We start from the raw sequence: 22,332 nt of genomic DNA on the forward strand, positions 1-22,332 counted from the left end.
GCCAGCCTTTGAGCCACGTTTAAACAGGAAAGGTCATTGCCAAAAGGAAATAGGAAAATGAGTGAGAAGGACAGTGCAGAAGATTTCTGTGGGATGTGTATGCCCTAGAAATGATGGAAACCTGACCTCCTTGGTTAAAACAGCACCCTCTCCAGTCCCCTCATCCACGAGCACATGTCCATTTCATTTTCCTCCAACATTGCCCATTTGTTCCACTACAAGGAAAGTTCTTTAAGCTAAAAAACTACTTGTCTTTCAGCACTGTATCTCTAGTACCTAAAACTGTCTGGCACACAGTAGGTGTAATTTCTAAACTGCAATCTGTCTCCACCCACCAGACTACAGAGTCCATAAGGGCAGCGACCTGGACTCTTTTCCGCCATGATTTCCTCAATCCCTAGAACCCCAAGCACTGGAAAATATTTGCTGAACGAATGAATAAATGAATGAATGACTAAATGCCAGAGGTGAATATAGGCTGTGGAGTCCAGGAAGAATTCCTGGAGGAAAATAAATCTGAGCTGGTTTTGGAAGGGTTAGTAGAGTTTGGATAACATCATGATTTTAATCTCCTTATTCCATAAGACCTGATATCCTATATAATAAAAGTCTGATATGCAAATCGACCAAATGGCAGAAGGATCGGTCGCTATGATGTGCACTGACCACCAGGGGGCAGATGCTCAATGCAGGAGCTGCCCCCTGGTGGTCAGTGTGCTCCCACAGAGGGAGCGCTGCTCAGCCAGAAGCCAGGCTCACAGCTGGAGAGCACAGTGGTGGTGACGGGAGCCTCTCCTGCCTCCATGGCAGTGCTAAGGACCCCTTGGGGCGATGTCCAACTGCCTGCGGGGAGCCGGCCTAAGTTGTCAATTGGACATCCCCCGAGGGCTCCTGGACTGTGAGAGGGCTCAGGCCAGGCTGAGGGACCCCCACCCCGGTGCACGAATTTCATGTACCGGGCCTTTAGTCAGTCATAATGAGCTAACCTTGACAGAGTATGTTAGTATGCTAGTAGGAGGCATTACTGTGGGCACTTAATGACCGTGTTGTGTATTCCAGAGAATACATTTGTACTACTTGTAAGCCAGCCTGAAATGGTTTCCTGCGTGTTAGCAAAAATCCGGTTTTGACACATACTTGTCGTGGAAGTCAACCATTGCCCAGTGGTACTGTCAACAGCTGCCGTCCAGAGGGAACCAGAGGCAGCTCCTCCTGGCTGCTGTGTGAGCAGCTGGAGGGTTAACAGAGACCACCCTAGGCCCTGCAGCCATCAGCAGCTACTGAGCAGACAGAAACTCTGCTGCCCAGAGAGGCCAGCAGATGAGACCAGAGGGGGTGGACTTGCCACTGGTATGACCTGAGTGTGCAGCCCTGCCATGGAGGAAGTGTTTCATTCCCAAAGTTCAAGCAGCTAGAAGGGAAGTCTTCAAGCATTGTAGCAAGAGCCTCTAGGCATTGTCCCCACAGCCAGGTACAATGAGGGCCACCCCACTGCTGGGCTGAAGGAGGTCTATTGGCATGGCTTTGCTGTCACCCTCACCTCCACTGCTTTCTTCAGCCCCTTTTGAGGCTACAAAGCCAAATTCCTAGATTTGTAGATGTTGGAGCTAAAAGGGGCCATAGAGATTAGTTAGACCAAGCCCCTCATTGGAGGGATGAGCCCTTTATTTGGCAGAACCCAAAGGGACACTGTCTTGCCCCAGGCCACATAGCTAGCGGGTGGGAGCTAGAGTCTCTTAACTGCATGGCCAGGGCACTTAGGTCAGTTTTGTTCTAAACAGGTGTTTGCAGCATTATTATCAGCAGCTCTGTTTGTTTTCATCTTTTTCAAAACAGTAGTGAGTGGTATGTTATTCATTAACAATACTATTATAAATAATGTTATCATCAATCGACCAATTCTGCATCAGGCTTAATTCTCAGGGTTTCATTTAACATTAACACTTATGTTTTTATTTACTCAGAATCATGGAAGTTTCAAGTTGAAAGGAATATCTACTGAGAGTAGAAATGACAATTTTCCTATGATTTAAAATGTAATTCATTACTCTCAACACAAAAACACACACCTATCCAGTAGGAAACCCTCAGGCTTTGGGAAAAGAGGACTTGTGTTCTAGTCCAGATTCTAGAACCCACTGCCCACTACGTGTGTGCCCTCAGACAAGTTGCTTAATCTCTCTGAGCTTCTGGTCCCTCATCTTTAAGTCAGGGTTAGCAAAACTAGTCTATATGCTTTGTATGGTGTTACTCTGCCACCCTGGCCACAACAGCTCGGACCCAAGATGGCCCATGCGATCTTCTATAGAATGCCAGCCACCTGGAGGTTAGGATGGTGAGACCGGCCCATGGGAATCTCCTGATGAAGCAGTAACTAATCCGTCGGAGCCTTCAGCGGGGCATGAAGACTAACTGAGGTAGAGCCACCTTGATTATCCTTGCATCGGTGGCATTTCCTCTGTCATGGCCGCATCTCCTGTCCTAATTCACATTCCTCTGGTTGGGCCATCATCTGGGATTCTGCCCTCCATGGCTGTGAGAGGTGGGCAAGCAGAGGAGGGAGAAAAGACCACAGAAACTGGTAGAGGCAGCTGCCTCCAGTCATCACGGGAGGAGGACCCAGGGCCCAATTAATAAAAGGAGAATCACACTGAGCCCCCCTGGGTCCCCTGGCCTGGGTCCCCCATGCTGCCCTTTTCCTCTCCGGCACCAGGCCTTTGCTCGGCAGCCTCATGTGCTGGAGAGGGGACCGAGGACTCCAGCTGCAGGCAAGTTCCTAGAAAGTCCAGTGAAATGGATGTCATTCCTTTGCTGTGAGTAATCAGCCCCAACAAAGCCCACTGGTATTTCCGAGTCCGTTCCCAGTGCCGGAGCTGGTCCCAGCGCAGCAGCTGCGAGGGGTGGAATGCAGCCCCAGCACTGTGTCTGGGGTTTGGCCTTTGGGAAAGACCAGGCCCAGAGCCGGGAGGCTCCCTGAAGGTCATCTCATCCGTGGCCCTGACTCTGGGCCCAAATACGTTAAGACATGGGTGTTTGGGGGGGTTTTATAAACCCAAGTGTGGGGACCAGGGGAACCAGTATGGAGAGGAAAATGATGTCCCTTCCTCCAACTTCTCCTTGATTTCCACTAGAAGGGGCCGCAGGAGGGGGAAGAAACAGAGAAACAGCTCAGCTCCCCACAATGTCTCCCGCCCCCATGGACTCTCCTTTGGCAGCAAGGCCAGGCCATCCCTGTGTGTCTCTTCCTCCCGCCACTGATCCAGAATCTGTCACAGCCACCATTTCTGGAGGCTCAGAGCTGCAGCTATTTCTTATTCTCCAAGTCCTGGCAGCAGGGGCTTCCTGAGAGCGCCCACACTCTCTTGCTTACTTAGTGTCACAGCCACCCTGCTGAGAGGTGTCACTACCCCAAGAGGAAACTGAGGACCCTGCGTCCTGTCCTCCCACTGCCTGGAGAGACCCTCGGGAACTTCCGGGCCAATTTTCAAGGGACAGCAGCTTGCATTGCTCCCTATTCCTCCGCAGACTTCCCTGCAGAATGAAACAATGGAATCCTCACAGGCCCAAGCGCAGCTCCCTGCCCAGAGCCCCCACAGGAAGAGCTCCCCAGTGTCCTCTCCAAAGTGGTGCCGCCTGCCTCCTTGCAATCTTAAGGCAGCATTGACGCCTCCCAGAGGGCAGCTGGGGGGCGGGGGGGGGGGGGGGGGGGGGGGAGGGGGGGGACGGATTTCCTCTGCTCACACTGCCTGCATAATTTCTGAGCCCCCACCCCCACACCCCCAAGCAATAACCCTGGGAGGAGCCAGTGGCAGGGGTGGGGATCCAAGGTTTATTGTCCCTCAAACCTGGGGTCCTGTAAACACTCTGATTATTTTGGATTTACCAGCTCAGAAAAGAAGATTCTTGTAAGCACACAGTTGCCTGTGGTCAGGGGGATGATCTCAAACTGCTAGTTCCTGGGCCAGCAGCCAGCTGCCTTGGATGGTCAGAAGGTGAAATTTGAATGCTGGTGAATGGAGAGCGGAAGTTCAGCAAGGCTGAGTTAAGCCCATTCATGAAAAAGATCTGTCTCACTTCCTTATTGCCAGGAGCCCTGTGTGGAGGGAGTGTGTGTGTGTGTGTGTGTGTGTGTGTGTGTGTGTTTTGCTTTCTGTCTCACTTCTTCCCCCACCCCTACTCTTTTCTTTCTTTTTTTCTCCCCTCTCTCCACAAAATCTAAAGTCAGGAAACAGCCAAAGAATGTGTAGCTAGTCTGTGGTTTGCTGAAAAAAGAAAAAAATTCATACAAAGGCAATACTCTACCTCCCTGAAAACCTTCCCCCGACCCCTTATTCTCTCTCTCTCTCTCTCCACACACACACACACACACACACACACACACACGCAAAGCATTCAGTATTTCAACTATGAATGGATAAAAGTATGATTTCCCGTCTTCCCTCTGGTTCCCATGTCATGCTGCACTCCCTCCTCCCCCCAGCTGTTCTCTCCCCAGCCCCTCTGGTCTGAGATGGCAGAGTCACCCTCATGGATGAAGAGCTCAGTTGTGGGTAGAGGGGAGGGTGTCAAGGCTTTTCCTTTTGGGGGGAAACTCACTGCTATTCAGTTAGGCTTCCCCTTAGGGGGCATGTGGTACCTCTTGGGCCATGCCTGTCACAGGTGGTATGATTCCTAAGCCTTTAGCAGGCTATTTAGCTGTGAAACCTGGGGCCACTTAACCTCCCGTAGCTTCAATCTTCTTATCTGTAAAGTAGGGATGATAATAATAGTCCCCTCCTCAGAGGAATGTTGCTGGAGATTAAGATAATATACACAAAGGGCTCACTTAGCACAAGGCAGTGTTGTTCAACACCTAGGAGATAGGGAATCACTACATCTGGAGGCATCTGCCCCATTTTCAGCAGCTCTGCGAAGACACCATCCACTGTGCTGGGCTTCTGAGTCTCAGGAGGGATGAAGGCGCCTCCTTCGCCTTGGGAAATAGAATGGATGATTATCAAGGAAAAAATATGTGCCCGATGCAGCTTGACCCACTCTGATTCACTGGGGCTTCGGATCACTTGCGTGAGAAAGAAGATGTATCTTAAGGAAGATTAGACCAAAGTCTCTGAAGTGATTAATTGGTGCAGGAGATTTTAAGCCCAAAGCAGCTTTCGGTTGTTGCTCTCAGACTCTAGCCAAGAAGTGCTTACTGGGCACCACAATGATTTCGGGTAATCTGGGAGGAGGTGCACCTGTCCCCACAGCTGAGGCCCCCTCCGTGGGTACAGCAGGTGGAAGGGCACTTAGGTACTTTCCCCACCTGTGAATGACATCCCGGTCCTGCCGGCGCCCCATGAAATCTCACTCACGCTGATCCTGCACATTTGTAAGGCACCGTCATGACGACTATTACTGATGAAGTCCTCCCGGTGCGAGAGTCAGTCATCTGGACAGCTATTAGTATTCTCCTCATTTTACAGATGAAAGACTGATGCCCGGAGAGATCCTGGTGGTGGAGTTTGAAGCTGCGGGAATTCCCCAAGCTGCTATCTGTGCCTCTTAAGCCGTTTCTCCTAAGAGCTATTCTTGTCCTCTCCTCCCCAGTTATTCACTGAGTTAGGCAGACACTTCTAACCACCCTCCAAGTTCCCTCCCAAGGTGCTTCTCCAGAAAATGGGCTGCCCACCCCCTGGCCCTGGGTTTGGCCATACAAGTGATATGCATTAGGCTTCCAAGAACCTCAGGGAACACACATGCCAAGCCTGCAGATGCCAGGTGAAGAAGAATGCAGGTCCCAACTACGGCATCTCTCCCACTGCCTTCACTACTTCCCCTCCCGCCCCCCGCCCTGCCGCCCCATGTCCTCAAGCCATTCATGGATAGTGAAAGAGAGGAAACATCTGGTCTGGCTCAGCTCCTCTGCCCTGTGTGTGTGTGTGTGGGGGGGGGGGGGGGGGGCTCATAGGAAGAGATGGCTGGAGGTCTTGCAACCTTGAAATAAACCAACGGTTTAGTGGCAGTGCTCCTCCACCCGCTATCTTTTCCTCCCCAGATTGAATATTATCCTCCCATTAAGAGCCCTAGCCTCCATCCCTGCCACCACCCAGCAGACAGCTGTTGCTGCCACTTGCAGAAACTAGAGTGATCCATGACCGAAGTTGGGGCTCCAGGATGTCTCTGCCAAGACAGTGAAGATATGATTGTCACAGGGCCAGGGTGGGATGGCACCAGACACATTTCCAAACTTCCTAAATGTGATCTCCCTCCAAACCCCCTCTTCCTCCCCCTCTCCCTCTCTAATCATAATACAGTATCTTTCACGGAATGTTCACTCAGCCAGGCACTTACACAAATTAGCTTATCTAATCATCTTAGTGTTCCTTTAAGGTAGGTATTCACCCCCTTCTTACAGATAATAGAGTGAAAGCACAGAGAGGCTAAGTAATTTGGCGAAGGTCACAGAGGTGTGAAGTGGCAGAGCTCAAATTCAAACCCTATCAGACTCCAAAGGTTGTTTTTAGCATCTTCACCAAACTCTCTCTGAATAACCCCTGAATCTTGTTTTTTCTCCCACCAGACCCACCAGTACTCAGGCACCAACCACCATTGTATAACAACTGGTATTACTCAGCTGTCTCTTCCCCGTCTGTCAGGAGTTATTTGCTCATTTCAATCATTTATTCATATTCTCAGACTCAATATCTGCCATGTGGTCAGCATGTGCTACATATTGAGGAAGAACCAAGTACTTTAACCTCCATCCCAACATCTTCTAGGTATGTGGTCAGCGGGAAGCATGATGAGTGGAGTGGCACAAAGTCAGGATTCTCAGGCCTGAGGGGGGGGGGGGGGGTCACCTGGTTAGCTCAGGCTATTCTCACCTTCCTGCCTCCCAGTTCTTTTTCTGTGGCTTTGAAAAATAAACAAATGGTAAGAAAGGGTGAGTGGTGTGACTTGGTGGTTGTTGAGAGAAAGACCAAGTCTCAGGGCTGCTTGCTGAGGTGTGGACTCTGGCAGGCCCTTGAATGGTGGCTGGTGACCACTTTGAGCCAAAAGAACAATAGGAGCAAATGTTTGGTGCCAGTTAAAGGGGCAGTAAATTTGAGAGACACTGAGGGGCAGACCATGTGCAGCAGAAGTTGTGGTTTATAGGCAGAGAGGAAATTACTGAGGGATGGTGGGGCCGCGTTGGAGGGCCCTGAGTTACTGGTGAGGGATAGCCTTAATGTCGTAGGCCACGAGAGATCACCATTCACACCGAGTGTCCTGAGTTCATATTTGGAAAAGAGGAGGGGGAGTGCGCTTAGGGGCTGCTTGTGGCCACAGCATTCCCGAGGCTACTGGTGCCACTGTTTCCAGGTGGGATGCAGAGCAGTGATAAAGGGCTTCGGGGCTGGGCAGACCTGAGTTTGAACCCCAGATTCACTGCTACTAACAGTGTGAGCCTAAGCAAGGTTTGTTTTTTGTTTTTGTTTTTGTTTTTTTGCTTTTTAGCCTCTCTGAGCCTTGGTTCTGTTAACTATGAAATGAGCATAGTAATACCTACTTCACAGAGTTGTCATAAGAAGTCAATGAAATATGTGTGTGGAGAACTTAACACAGTGCTTGGTACAAACCAACACCCTCAGGTTGGCAGCTACTTATTCCCATTCTGTCCTGGTATCTGGGTGATTGTCCCGTTTACTAGTATTATTTGGTTGGAAAGTATGAAAATGTGATGGCATTCTTAAAGACCCTCTCCCTTCTTAAGAAAACTCCTGGGAAAAGGCCTCCATGTTCAGCAATATTGTGCTGGGGATAAGGTGGTCTCCTCTCCACAAACAGAAAGTCCTCTAGCAGCAGCATCCACAACCCGAGTTGTGCTAGAACCCTGCACAATGCTGGACATACACACATACACACACACACACACACACACACACCTCAATAAATAACCTATGTGAGGAATGAATGAATCCCTCACATATGTGGAAAGAGAGCATTTATCAAGAACATACTATGGGTACATGGGATGTACATTGAACATTGAATTGTACCCTTTTCCCATCTATTTTGCCACCAGAAATTTGGAAATGAGGAGAACAAAATTGCCCTCAAGAGAGTAAAACCATGAAATAAACCCAGAGTGCATAAGACCAGAACTTGCAATTACCTTCAGAAGAGGATGATTTCCTAGGCATCCAGCCTCCTTCAGAACTTATTTAAAAGGCTATCTACAGAAAAGACGGTCAGTCCCAGAGAGGAGCTAGGTCAGCCACAGAAGCATAGAATAAGCCGTCTCAGAGAAAACGGAGAGCCCTGGCTTGGAGAGACTGCATCTTGAGGCAGCTGTGTCTTTCGTGTGGAGGTGGACACATCAAATTATCATCACACGACAGCATTACACATTTTCAGTTTGTAACTACTAGTATCTTCTGGTTTTTCATTCTTTTCTCACCACGTAGCCACATGACTGTAACTCATTCTCTAGCCTCAAAAAGAGAATGGACATTAGCCCCCAAGCAGTTCCATTCGGATGTCCACAGCTGTCTCTGTTAGGATGGGTCAGCCCGTCCACCTGGGACCCTGCTGAGACCCAGTGCTGGGTCAGGGATGGAGGCCCAGATGCTGACCCACTTCACACCACATTAACTGGTCTTCCCAGGAAGCCCCGCCTTCCCTGCTCTTTATGTCTGGTTTTCCAGACTATACCTCTCTATTTCAAAACACGTCAGAGTACCTCAGTGCCCTGCCAATTAGGTAGGTATGATAGTATGCCCATTTTTATAAGCAAGGAAATAGAGATCCCAAGAGTCACTAACTTGCCCAAGGGCACTCAGCTTTCTCACTGAATTGCCTTGCTACTTTTGTCAAAAATGAGTTGACCACATAACATGTAGGTCTATTTCTGGACTCACCATTCTCTTTCATTGATCTATGTCTTTCTTCTATCCTAAGCCAAAACCACATGTTTTGACTGTTAGAACTTTATAGTAAGCCTTGAAATTGGAATAGTGTTTATTTTTTCATGTTTATATAAGTGGATTCATAGTGTCTGTATTTTTTGTTCACCATTTTTACTACAATAATTTTAGATCCATTGATGCTGATGTATATACCACTAGTCCCTTCATTTTCACTACTGTATAGTATTCCTTTATATGTCTACACCACAGCTTTTTACCATTCTACTCTTTTTAAAAAATATATATATATTTTAAATATATTTTATTGATTTTTTACAGAGAGGAAGGGAGAGAGATAGTTAGAAACATCGATGAGTGAGAAACATCGATCAGCTGCCTCCTGCACATCTCCCACTGGGGATGTGCCTGCAACCCAGGTACATGCCCTTGACTGGAATCGAACCTGGGACCTTTCAGTCCGCAGGCCAATGCTCTATCCACTGAGCCAAACCGGTTTCGGCTAAAAATATATTTTTATTGATTTCAGAGAGGAAGGGCGAGGGAGAGAGAGATAGAAACATCAATGATGAGAAAGAATCATGGATCGGATGCCTCCTGCACGTGCCCATTGGGGATGTGCCCTTGACTGGAATCCAACCCGGGACCCTTCAGTGCACAGGCTGAAGCTCTATGCACTGAGCCACACCAATCAGGGCACCATTCTACTCTTGATTGACATATATAGCATATAGATTGTTTTTATGTTTCAACTACCTCAAATGAATATTTCTACAAACTTTTTGTACATGTTTAATAGTGTACCCGTGTGAGAGTTTCTCCAGGATTTGAACCTATGTATGGAATCCCTGAGTCCCTGGGCATATCAATCCTCATTTTTACTAAATAAGGTCTAAAGTGATTGGACCAATTATCACCCTCATGAGCAGTGCACCAGAGAATTCAGTGTTTCACATTACCTACAACACATGGGATTGTCAGACTTGTTAACTTAAAACTGTACTCATTATGGTTTTATTTTGTACATCCCTGAGTATTAGAGAAGTTGGACATTCTTATGCTCTTTGGATATTCAGCTTTCCTTTCTAAGAAAATGACTAGTTGTACCTTCTACTCATTTTTTTTCTATTAAGTTGTGTGTTTTTTTAATAATTCAATTAATCATTTACATTTTCTCAATATTAATCCTTTCGGTTGCACGCATATCTTTTCTCACAGCATGTATGTACCTTTTTCTCTCTTAATAGTGATTTTATCATAGCCAAAATTACCAGTCCATTGAGACACTTGATAATGTTTTCTTAAAATATTTAACATTTTGCATTTCATATTTAAATTTTTAGTTCATCTGAAATGTATGTGTATTTATGGTATCAGCTGCAGGTACAATTTCTTCTGGAGAACGAATGTCCCCAATACCATTTAGTGGGTTACCTGTACTTTCCCCACTGATTTTCAATGGCAGTTCTATCATATATTAAGTTTCTAAAAATGTATGACATGGTTTCTAGACTTTATTTCATTCCATTGATCTATTTGTCCCTTCATCAGTAACAGCTGTCTATTTAGCATTGATTTTTATGTATTTTTTAAAAATATGTTTTTATTATTTTTTTAAGAGAGAGAAAGGGAGAGAGATAGAGATAAAAATATCAATTGGCTGCCTCCTGCACACCCCCTACTGGGAATCAAGCTCACAACTCAGTCATGTGCCCTACCTGGGAATGAAACCGGTGACTTCTTGGTTCATGGGTTGACTCTCAGCCACTGAGCAACTCCAGCCAATCTATAGGTCTTGATATATAACAGGATAAGGTCCTCACTTTGACTTCTTCAAAAGTTTGTCAGCTATTCTTGATCTTTTGTGCTTCAAGTAGATGTTTGAATCAGGTTGCCATAGCCCACCAAAAAGAAAAAAAGTCCCACCTGTTGGGGTTTTATTGTGATTTCATTGAATCTAAATACTGTTACACTATTATTAGTATGGTTTCCTATCTGGAATCATGGCTGGTCTCTTCATTTCACTGATGTACTCCACAGGAAGTTTGATAACAATTTATATTTTTTCCTCATAAAAGTCTTACACACCCATTAAATATAGTCCTGGGTATCTTATTTTTTGTTATATTTTTAAAATTAAATGATCTAGGCTTTAATGGTGTATAAAATCAACTTTTGTACAGTGATATTTTATCTGACAACTTTGCTAAAACTTGCTATTTATCCTTATCAAGCTATTTGTCTGAAGAACAGCTTACATCATCTATGTAAACAGTCATACAAACTACAAATACACTGATAGTTTTATTTCTTTTCTTTCTATTCTTTATAACTTTCATTTCTTTTTCTTGTATGGTGTACAGGCATGCCGGAGAGGTTGCAGGTTTGGCTCCAGAACACCTCAATAAATTGAACTTCTCAATAAACTGAGCCACATGAATTTTTTGGTTTCCCAGTCATATTTAGCCCTGGCCAGGTGGCTCAGCTGGTTGGAGTGTCACCTGGTACACCAAAAGGTTTCGAGTTCAATTCTTAGTCAGGGCACATACCCAGGTTCTGGGTTTGATCCCCGGTTGGAGCGCATATGGGAGGCAACTGATCAATATTTCTCCCTCACATCAGTGTTTCATTCTCTCCCTTCCTGTCTCTCCAAAAATCATAAAAACATACCCTCCAGTTAGGATTTTGTTTTAAAGTCATGTTTACACTACACTCTAGGCTATTAAGTGTGAAATATCATTATGTCTAATAAAAACAAAACCTAAATTGAAAATACTTTATCACTAAAAAATGCTAATCATCATCTGAGCTTCCACCAGTTGTAATTTTCTTGTTGGTGGAGGGTCTTGCCTCAGTGCGGATGCCTATGGACTGATCAGGGTTGGGGTTGCTAAAGTTGGGGTGGCTGTGGCAATTTCTTAAAATAAAACAGCAATGACGTTTGACTCATCGATTGACTCTTCCATTCAATTGAGCATTAAGAGGCCAGTGCAGGGTTATTAACTGGCCTAATTTCAATAGTGTTGTGTCTCAGGGAATAGGGAGGGAGGCCCAAAGAGAAGAAAAGAGACCGGGAGCAGCCAGCCAGTCGGTGAGGCAATAGGAACACACGCATTTATTTATTAAGTTCACTTATTTGGGAGTGGTGCGTGGCGCCCCAAAGCAATTACAGTAGCGACATCACAGATCACCATAACAAATATAATAATGAAAAAGCTTGAAATATTGCGAGAATCCCCAAAATGTGACACAGAGACAAAATGTGAGTATATGTTGTTGGAAAAAATAGTGTTGACAGACTTGCTGGATACAGGCTTTCCCTTGACCTTCAATTTTTGAAAAACCACAGTATTACTCAGTTGGTTAGAGTATCGTCCAGATACGCCAAGGTTGCAGGTTCGATCCCTGATCAACCAATGAATGCAAAAATAAGTGGAACACAACTCAATGTCTCTCTTCCTTCCTCTCTTTCTAAAACCAATACTTTTTTTTTTAAAAGGGCAGTATCTGTGAAGCTCAATCTATTGAGGCACGCTTAAACAAGGTATGTCTGTACTGGCTAGAATTTCCAACAACACTGAATAAAAACAATGAGCACATACCTTAGCTTGTTACTGATTACTGATTCTGAAGAAAAAAATTTAATATTTTACAACGGGAAAAGGGGTTACTGTAACTGTGCTGGTGTGTGCACACAGCCAAGCTGACACTTCATGATTGTGTGCTAAAAACTGTCACCAGGTTAAGGAAGTCACTTCTCATTCTTAATTAGGCAAGGACTAGGGCTTTTTATCATAAAACAAATATTGAATGTTATTAAGCATTTCTGTCTCTATTGAGATGATCATATGGTCTTTCTTTTTTTAATGAAGTGTTATGTAGTGAACTACATTTAGAAATTTTCTAATGCGGAACCAGCTTTGCATTTATGGACTGAATCCAACTTGGTCATAATTCATTATCTTTTTCTATGTGGCTAGTGTCAATATGTTAATGTTGTGTCTGGGTTTTTTGCATCTGTGTTCATTAGTGAAATGGTTCTGTGTTGTTTTTTTTCCTCTGACAACTATGTCTGATTTGGGTATCAAGGTTATATTGGCCTCATAGAATGTCTTAAGAAATGTTCCCTTTTCTTCTACTCTATAGAAGAATTAAAATGATATTAAAATTATCTTTTCCTTTAATGTTTGGCATACTCACCTCTAAAATCATCTGGGATTGATATTATCTATGTAGGAAGATTGTTAACTGCTCATCACCCAAGTTTAATGGCTTTCCATTTCCTCTTGAGTCCGTTTTCGCAATTAATATTTTGCTGGCAATTTGTCCTTTTCATTTAAGGCTTCAAATTTATTGGCACTAAATGACATAATATTCTCCCATATTTTCATTCCTGCTGCATCAGTAGAATATTAGTTTCCAGGGGCTGCTATTACAAAGTATCAGAACCTGGGTGCCTTGAAACAACTGGAATTTATTGTCTCTCAGCACTGGAGGGTAGAAATCCAAATCCAAGGTGCCAAGAGAGTTGGTTCCTACCGAAGGCCTGAGGGAGAATCGGCTCAAGCCTCTGTCCTGGCTTCTGATGGTGGTTGGCAATCTTTGCTGTTTCTTGGGGTGTAGACACATCCCTACAATCACTGCCTTCACCTCTCCATGATGTCCTCCCTGTTTTAATTCTAGGTCTCTTCCCTTCCAGAAGGACAGCAGTCACAGTGGATGAGAAGGCCCTTGAATGACCCATTGTAAGGTGATTACAGTTGCAAAGATCCTATTTCCTAATAAGGTTGCATTCATAGGTGATGGAGGTTAAACATATCTTTTGGGGTAGACAAAATTCAATCCATAACAAATAATTAAATCCTCTTTCTTATTTCTAATATCTTGCTGGCAGTCCTCAATTTCACCAACCTTTTTAAAGAAACATCTTTCAGCTTTGTTAATCCTCTATGTTATCTCATATTCATGTCTCATTAATTCTGCTCTTTATTGATACATCCCTTCTACTTTTAAAAAGATTATCATTTTATTCTAATTTCTCAGTTCTGACATTTATCTTGCTACTATTCAGACTTTCTTCTTTCCTAATATATAGCCATATAAGTTCTATATTTCCACCCAACCACTTCTAACTACTATTTTGTTATTCCCTACAGTTTAATATGCAATATTAGACTTATCAATCAATATTGAGTATTTTCTAATTTCCATTATGATTTCTTCTTTGATCCTGGAGTTATTTAGAAGTGTGTCTTTAAATCTCCAAACATAGGATTATTTCTTAGTTATCTTTTTGTTTTTAAATTTCTTAATTTCTTTGTAGTCATAGTATGTAACCTATAAGATACTGAATTTTTTTGAGACTTGGTTTATGGCATAGCATGTAAACAATTTTCTTTTTCTAAAATATTGTTTTGATTTTTAGAGAGAGAGGATAGGAGAGGGAGAGAGAAACATCGATATGAGAGTGGACCTTCGATTAGCTGCCTCCTGCATTTCCCCTAGAGGGATAGAGCCCACAACCCGGGTATGTGCACCAACCAGGAATGGAACCAGCAACCCTTTGGTGCACAGGACAATGCCCAACCAACTGCGCCACATGGGCCAGGGCTAGACAGTTTTCTTAAATGTTCTAAGTATGCTTGAAAAAAAATCTCTTTTCTATTTCTTAGTTATAGAATTAGATACATAGCTATTAGATCAAACTTGTTAATTGCATTGCACAAATCTTCATATTCTTTTTGTTTTTCTATTGCTTAAACTATCAAACAGTGAGAGAAAATATTAAAGCTTCCCACTATGATATAAATTTGTTGATGTCTTTTTGTGGTTCTTTTGCTTTATATATTTTGGAGCTACGTTATTGGTTACATCCAAGTTTAAGATTGTTATATCTTTCTTGTGAATTGAACTGGTCAGGACACATGCCCAGGTTGTGGGCTTGATCTTTGGGAAGGGAGCATGAAGGAGGTGGCCAATTCATATTTCTCTCTCATCAATGTTTCTGTCTCCCCCTCTCTCTTTCTGAAATCAATAAAAACATATTTTTTTAAAAATGATACTAGAAGAGACAAAATGCATTGTGTTATCAGGATTGGAGCTGGATCCAGAAAGGAGGCATTAGCAGCACAACTGATAACATTTCAATAAGATCTATAAATTAATTAATAGTATTAGTTAATAGTGTAATTGTAGATCACTGATCTGTGGTTAATACATAGGGAACCTGTGTGAAGGTCAAATGGGAATTCCTTGTATTATTTTTGCAAGTCTGAAATTATTTATCAAGAATGATGAAGGATCTAAGATTTTACCCTGCTTGTAAGTTAACATCTTAACCTACTCCAGTTTCATTGATGCTGGCAGAAGACATGATTCTCCTGGGTCAGAGACAAAGGACTTTATTACTCATAGCACACCAAGCAGCATAAGCTTCACGGTCACACAGGCGCCACATGTCCCCCCAAGGCCTACGAAGCTGACACGTGTGGGCCAGAAAAATGCTACACAGTCAGTGAGTTTGTATCACATGGCTTAAGAAACCCCAATCTCTTCTAAGAGGTTGTAAGTAAACCTACCCAAACTTTGCCCTGAACAGAGACATTGTCTTCATTGTGTGGCCAAACAAACAAACCCTCTTCTTCAAAGATAGACATTCTCTCTATTATTCAAGGATGTTTCTATACACATATTCTTAAAGAGATAGTCCAGAACAAAAGGCTGCCATGCCTCTCTTCAGAAAGTGTGCAGAAACATGAGACCAAGGGGAAATGATCTCCTAGCAATTTCAAAACAAAAAGATTTTTTTAAAATCCATAGAAAACAAAATGAAGTCCTAGAAAAGGTCTTTTACCTCTATGTTAAAAATAATAAACTGAATCAGAGAAAAATTTAGGAACTTACGTACATATAACTATTATTGAGAAGAATCAGAACGAAAACATCAAGTCACCGAAGCCTCCAGCTCCAGACTTAGACTTTTTGTCCCAAGAGGCCCATCAGCACATTGTCTGTGCTTCCACATCACACCAGGTGCTGGGCAGGCAAGATCTCCCTGGTGCATCTTCCCTAGTTTGTAAAGATATATTCCCTCCGTGATGCATGAATTTGTCTTCTATCCATACAGTGATAACTTTGCTAAAAACCAAATTTAAAAAAAAATCTAAATGTCATCTCACTGGTACAACTGGACCTGTGTAAATTTTAGAGTATTGTGTTTAAAATTGAGATCATCCCCCAAAAAGAGCCAGATCAATACCTCTACGGTACTGAACTGATTATCTAACCTAAATTTCTCCTGCTGCATTTCCTGTTATTCTGTCTTATAGAAACTCTTTTCTGTGTGACATTACTTCCTAGACTTGAAATCCTTAAAATCTCCACTTCCGAACAACCTGTGAAAACATTTGCCAAAGGAAAAGCTTAAAACCATTAGGGGAAAGAAGGAACGGGAAGTAAAATGAGCTGTAGCTGACCATTTTCACTCTCAAAAGGCCAGGCAAAAGGTCAAAAGGGCTGAGGCCACTGCATCTAAAAATGGGCGTTACACCCAGGCCTGCTGTGGATACTCAACTTCCTTCCGCGGTAAAATCATTGAAAGAGGAACCTTGGAGCTGAAAAATTGACCTCAAGTGCTTCTGTGGCCCGGACCTATTCTCAGGAGGGAAGATCCAGTGGGACGGGCGTCCAGGCAGTGCCTCTCAAATGTAGGGCGCATCGGCATCACGCATCACAGTCGGGGCTGGGGGGGGGGGGGGCGTCAGGGGCACAGATCTCGGGGCTGGGCTGACTTAGCAGATCTGGGTGGCACCTGAGAATTTGCATTTCTAAGAATTTCCAAGGTAGTGCAGTCACTGAGGCTGCTGCTGCTTGTGGCTGAGGGGGGCGGGGAAGGGGGCACACCATGTTCAGTGCCGAGTCCAGGCCGTAGCTCAGGTGAGAGCGTCCTTCCAGATCCCAGTGTGCAGCAGGTGCCCTGTGAAAGGCTGCCCGGTGCCTGCGTTGGGAGCTGCTTATTTGACCTCTCTTCATCTCAATTTCCTGGATAAGAGTGGGAGTGTTAGGGAGACTTAAGGAACCCGAGTATTTCAAATGCCAAGAAATGTACCCAGAGGGCGGATGCCCTGTTTCCAGGCTGCCTGTCAATTGTCCCATTGCCTGCCCAGGCTTGAAGAAAAGGAGAACTACTCGAAGAAGTGAGAGGGCCCCTGGAACTGGTGGGAAACTGGCATTAGAAGCCTGAGGGAGAAAAGAGAACCATGCCTGAAGTTGAGCAGAGGTCACAACCTCAGGGCCTAGGCAGCCTACGTCGGAAGGAGGAAGAGAAGAGGAGGAACCCGATTTGAAGACCCAGAGGGAAATTGGAGGCTGGCCAGCTCTGAGCTTGACCTCCACAGCCCAGGTAGACTGTGGCACCCAGTCGGCCTCTCCTTGTGCGCCCGGCCCCTGGCAGCCCTGCTGTCATCGGGCCCTCCCCAGCTCGCAGCTGCTCCTTGACTCCTCCTGGGGAAGCATCTGCGGCCTTCCGCTTCCTGACTCAAGCTACTCGGACTTCCCACCACCCTTGCCACTTGCTCAGTCCCACAGGGAGGCCATCAGGGGGTGAACTGCACATATACACACACAAGCATCTATAGCTGCACATATCTGCAGAACTCTCTTCCTTCCCCCTCCAGCTGCCCTCACCCCAACAATGGCTCCAGCTGGTCACCCACCTCTACTTGAGCCAGCGTGTGTCTCCACCCCCAGCACCTACATTCCCAATACCTGGGACTATGTGTTTCCTTGGGGTTCTCCCCAGGATGGGGGCCAAGATGGATTTAACAACACACACCCCCCCCCACCACCAATAGGACAGCGGTGGGAGGTTGGGGGAGGGGATGACAACTCTGTAGACTGCAGTTGATTTGCTGCTCCTTAGAGGACCCAAAACCCTTTCTTAATGAAAAAACGCAGAAAGGTCCCAACTCCTGATTGGCTAGCAGCTGGACTCTGGAATGCCTCGGTTACCGTATATGCTCACATAGAAGATTCTGCTGCAAAAGAAATGTGTCATATTTGCCAAGCTATGGGGGAGTAAAAATGGCAGCAAAACACACTTATTTTCCTCTTAAGGTCCTAGCTCCCTTTCCAGTCTCCACTCCCATGATTATTGCCCTAGCAACCCCAGTTTTGCAGGGGCCCCATCTTGGCTGGAAAGTAAGGCTAAAGTACATAGCTGACAAGAAGGAGAACAAGGGCTTCTCTGATTATTTTCCTTGAGATTCGTCATTTAAACGCACACCACTGTTGCTTCTCCAAGGCAAGTAAGTATATACGGTATTTCATGTGAGGAATGTTCTATTCACAATCTTCTACCTTTTAGGACAGGGGAAGGGTTTGAATGACCTATAGCTGATCAATTCACGGGTGCCTGGAGCACTCCTCCCCCATCACCTCCCTCCCCCAACCAGAAACCTTCCTCTCCTACATCCTCCCCCAACCCCCACCCCAGCCTGCCTTACATTCTTCTATCCCCATCCTGGCCAGGAGGGCTAAACAGAGGAGCACAGAGAGGGGGCAGGGACAGAGAGGAAGTGTGTGTCTGAGAGTGTGCTCTAGTTGCATTCCAGAGGCAAACGGAAAGTAAAATAGAAAAAAATTAAAGTCAGTTCACCACTGTTTTCTATTATCCATGCCTCTGCAACTCTTCATTCAAGCAGATAACCACCACTGGACAAGATTCCCATCTTAGGGCAGAAACGGAGAGCCTCACAGACTATCTACCCTGTTCAGTTTTCAGTAGATTGCTGTAAGAATCAGAGAGGTTCAGCCACCTGACTAAGGTCACACAGCCAGTTACTACATATCCATGACTAGGACTCAAGCCTCCTAAAACTCGATCAGAGTAAACTCATACCCACATTTGGTTTTTATTCATATGCATATAAGTAGTTATTGACTGTCTCTTTCTTCAGACAGCCCATGGGTTGAACTAGAGGCTAGAGGGGTAGAAGAACTTTCGATGGGCGGGCAGTCTTTCACCATAGGAAAAAGGAGCTGCTATTTGCTCTGGGCGACGTGCAGACCCTGAACCATGTGCAGGCCTCTATGAGGACAGAGACAGTCGCACAGTGACAATCTCACAATGACAGTTGATTGCACAAACCCAGGGCAATTGAGGGGAACTGAAAATTAATCTTTTTTTTCTTCTTCCTCCAACAGAGTATGAAAGAGCCAGTGAAAACCCCAGGCAGACATACTGAGCAGCCTCTGAATCACTGAGAAACACAGACAAGGGTGGTGATTTGAGGAACTGGAAAGCAAGTCCTTCACCAGCTTTGTCTCCTTGCTGTCACTGCCAGTGTCCAAGGCGAGCAAGACTTTCCCTGCCCCTCCCTGCGTGTGCACGCATATGTGAGTGTGCGCGTGCGCGTGTTCGCAGACCTGGGAGCGCGGGCCTCTTTCTGTGTGTTCTTTCCCACACACCCGCTTCCTCTTCTGCCTCTCATGCCTCAGTCCTCGGAGAAACCAGCACAAGGTTTCCATTAGTGAAGCACATTTTTGTGCTATGGATATTGAACCAGAGAGGAAAGAAAGCAGACTGTTGTCCATGATGGATGGGTTTTCTAGAGGACTTCCCAGGGTGGTCCTTAAGGGGGCCAGGATGGAGCCGTGAGGGGCTCACAGCTTCACAGCCTCCCCTTGTTTCCGAGGACGTCTGTGTTGGGGGGGTGTCTGCTCTGCCGCCAGCCTCTCCCACCTCCATTCACCCCGCGCCTGCCCCTCCTCCTTCACCCTCCCCTTCCCCCAACAGCTCCAACCTCCAGTTTACCTGAGTGCAAAAATGCTTTCTAAGTTCTCCTTTTAGAATAAAAAGAAATGTGTCTTGTGTGCTTACTGTTTATTATGAATTGTGACTGTCCCTAAGAAGAAGAGGTGGTTTGGGGCCCAGAGCTCTTGAAATATCACCATAATTTCTGCATTTCAGAATGCTGAGGTTTCCCTAAGCTTTAGAAGCCTGAATTTCCACAATCATCATACTTATCAACAAGCAGCCAGAATGAGATGAGATGGATGAACCAAAGAACCATTGCCAATTCTCATCATCTTGCACAGTGCCTCAAACACGGCACGAGTTGGATAAATAATTAAGAAAGGGAACTAGGAGTCTATGGAAACTTAGTTTATAAATCACTTTCCCTCAGTTTAGTTAGCCCCCCCCCCTTCTTTTTTTTAATAGAAGAAGAAGAAAATGAGCTTCTGGGAGCAAGTGGCAGAGTGGGGAATCGAACCCAGTTCCCTGACTTGAGGTCTCATACTATGTGCCACCTCGTTGCACTGTTCGGGGCACCCAGAACTTCCATCGGAAGAAGGGCCTATCTGGGGAGTCAGAACCTGTGGATGAAATAATGCAGAAGAATCCAGGGAAGTAGATGCTAGTAATACAACACAGAAGTGATTTGGGGACAGATAGCCCCTGGAATAATTTGAGGCCTATTATTCGAATTCAATGAGGGGAAAATGGAAGGGCCATAAAGACTTAGAGCAGTTCACCCAAGGTCAAATCACTGAGGACAAAGGCGAGTTAATCAAATCTTTAATCCAGTTGAAGGGTTTTCAAAGAGCTTTTGGGGACAGGTGGAATGGCAGACTAGAGGCCCAGACCTCCCAGGAGGGCCCTACACATCAGTGCCCCGTCCACAGCCTTTCTTTCCCACTTCAGTACAGGAGAGTTCTTGCCACGGCGGGAGAGACCTCACCATGAGTCACAGGATACACGGCGCCTCAGAATGTCCATGGTGTCCAAGTCTCAAAAATTTACATATTAAAGCTCCAGATAGCCCACTGCCAAAATTAAACAAACAAAACACCCCAAATAAGTCAAAAACCATCCAAAGAATGGGGGAACACCTCTGTTTAACTCAATGTTATTTGGGTGCCCTCTCTGCCTGCTGAGCCAGCATCTGCTCTCCTGTTCTGTCCCAGGACCCTGGACACGCCAGCGAGATGGTGCTCTTCTAAGGACCTGCCAGCATAAAAGGAACCCTTTGTCTCAGTGGCTTTAGGGGCTGACTTTCCAAGGGTCTTCCCAGCTCTCAGATCCCCTAACTCACCCATAAAAATGAAGGTATATTTTCCTCTCCTTCTGGAAAGAAGTACCCAGCCCACCACACACATGCACCTCTACCTGCTTACTGCACACACTGCAGATCTCCCCCAGAGTGTTGCCAGAGATTGCACCCCATTCACTCCTCTTATGCCAGGTGCTTTAGCAGGGAGCTTGGCCTAGAAAATGCAGAGCCTAAAAAGTGTGAGCTGAATTGAAGGCACTGCACTTGTGAGTTATTCTAACACTTTTTGCTCTTTTCCTAACCCCTCAGTCCCCATAGAGACTGAGTCTAGAACAGCGGTCGCCAACTGGTGGTCCGCGGACCACTGCTGGGTGGTCTGTGAGGTCTGAAAGGTTGGCGACCGCTGGTCTAGAGGCCCCAAGAGCCGAGTTTGTAAGACTTTGGGATTTTCCTGTGAGCATCAAATATGCCTAAGCATCATTCCCTGCTCCTTCTTCCCCACCCTACCTTTGCCCCAACCCTTCAGTCTCCTAGGTCCCAGATCAAGCCTCCACCCTAAAATCTCTGTTTCTGCAAGCAGATGAAGCAACAATACACACCCCTTTCTCCTGTCCCCCATCTTCTCCTCTCTCCTCACACTCTCTTTTCTCTCCTCATTGGTATCCTCTTCCTCTCTACACTCCTTTCCTCTCTTTTCTCACTCCCTTCCTTGCCTCTCCCCACTTCTCTCTCTCCCCCTCACCCCCAAATAGGCTTTCTTTCCATCTATCGAGCTGTCAGCTTTGCTCCAGCCAAGCAGCTAGCTCCAAAAGACCTGTTCGTCTGGGCCCTGGGCCAATCCCTTCCCTATGGTTGCCCGATTCAGGATGATCTAAACAAGAAAGGCACATGTTGGCCTAGGGCAGTGATGGTAAACCTTTTGAGCTCGGCGTGTCAGCATTTTGAAACAACCTAACTTAACTCTGGTGCCATGTCACATATAGAAAATTTTTGATATTTGCAACCATAGTAAAACAAAGATTTATATTTTTGATATTTATTTTATATATTTAAATGCCATTTAACAAAGAAAAATCAACCAAAAAAATGAGTTCGCATGTCACCTCTGACACACGTGTCATAGGTTTGCCATCACTGGCCTAGGGTCTTCAGGGGGTGCCCTTCACTGCTCTTCTGGGTTTAAAAGCACATTCAGAAGTGTATCTGCATTTGTCTTGGGCAGTACATCTGGCCAGTTTGGACACATCTGTCCACAGCCTCAGCCACCATGGCCGCTGGTTCTGCTGCCCAGAGAGGATGCAAGTTTGCACGAGTATGTTTGAGAGAAGGCATCCTGCTCAATGCCGATTAGAGTGTGGTTCCAGGAAAGATCCAGGCTGGGCTGGGAAAATCCA

At 45.4% G+C, this 22,332-nt stretch overlaps 1 long non-coding RNA gene across 1 annotated transcript in view; it reads left to right on the forward strand.

Moving 5' to 3' along the window:
• Window positions 1-19,722, forward strand: part of LOC118652118 — an 89,389-nt gene extending 69,667 nt beyond the window's left edge. The window contains exons 3-5 of the long non-coding RNA XR_004966439.1: window positions 12,385-12,429; window positions 13,569-13,635; window positions 19,089-19,722. This is a non-coding gene — a long non-coding RNA (uncharacterized LOC118652118). The remainder of the gene's footprint in view (window positions 1-12,384; window positions 12,430-13,568; window positions 13,636-19,088) is intronic.
• Window positions 19,723-22,332: the final 2,610 nt, after the last annotated feature.

This window comes from Myotis myotis, unplaced genomic scaffold, assembly GCF_014108235.1.
Source record: "Myotis myotis isolate mMyoMyo1 unplaced genomic scaffold, mMyoMyo1.p scaffold_m19_p_3, whole genome shotgun sequence".
Classification (NCBI taxonomy): Eukaryota; Metazoa; Chordata; class Mammalia; order Chiroptera; family Vespertilionidae; genus Myotis; species Myotis myotis.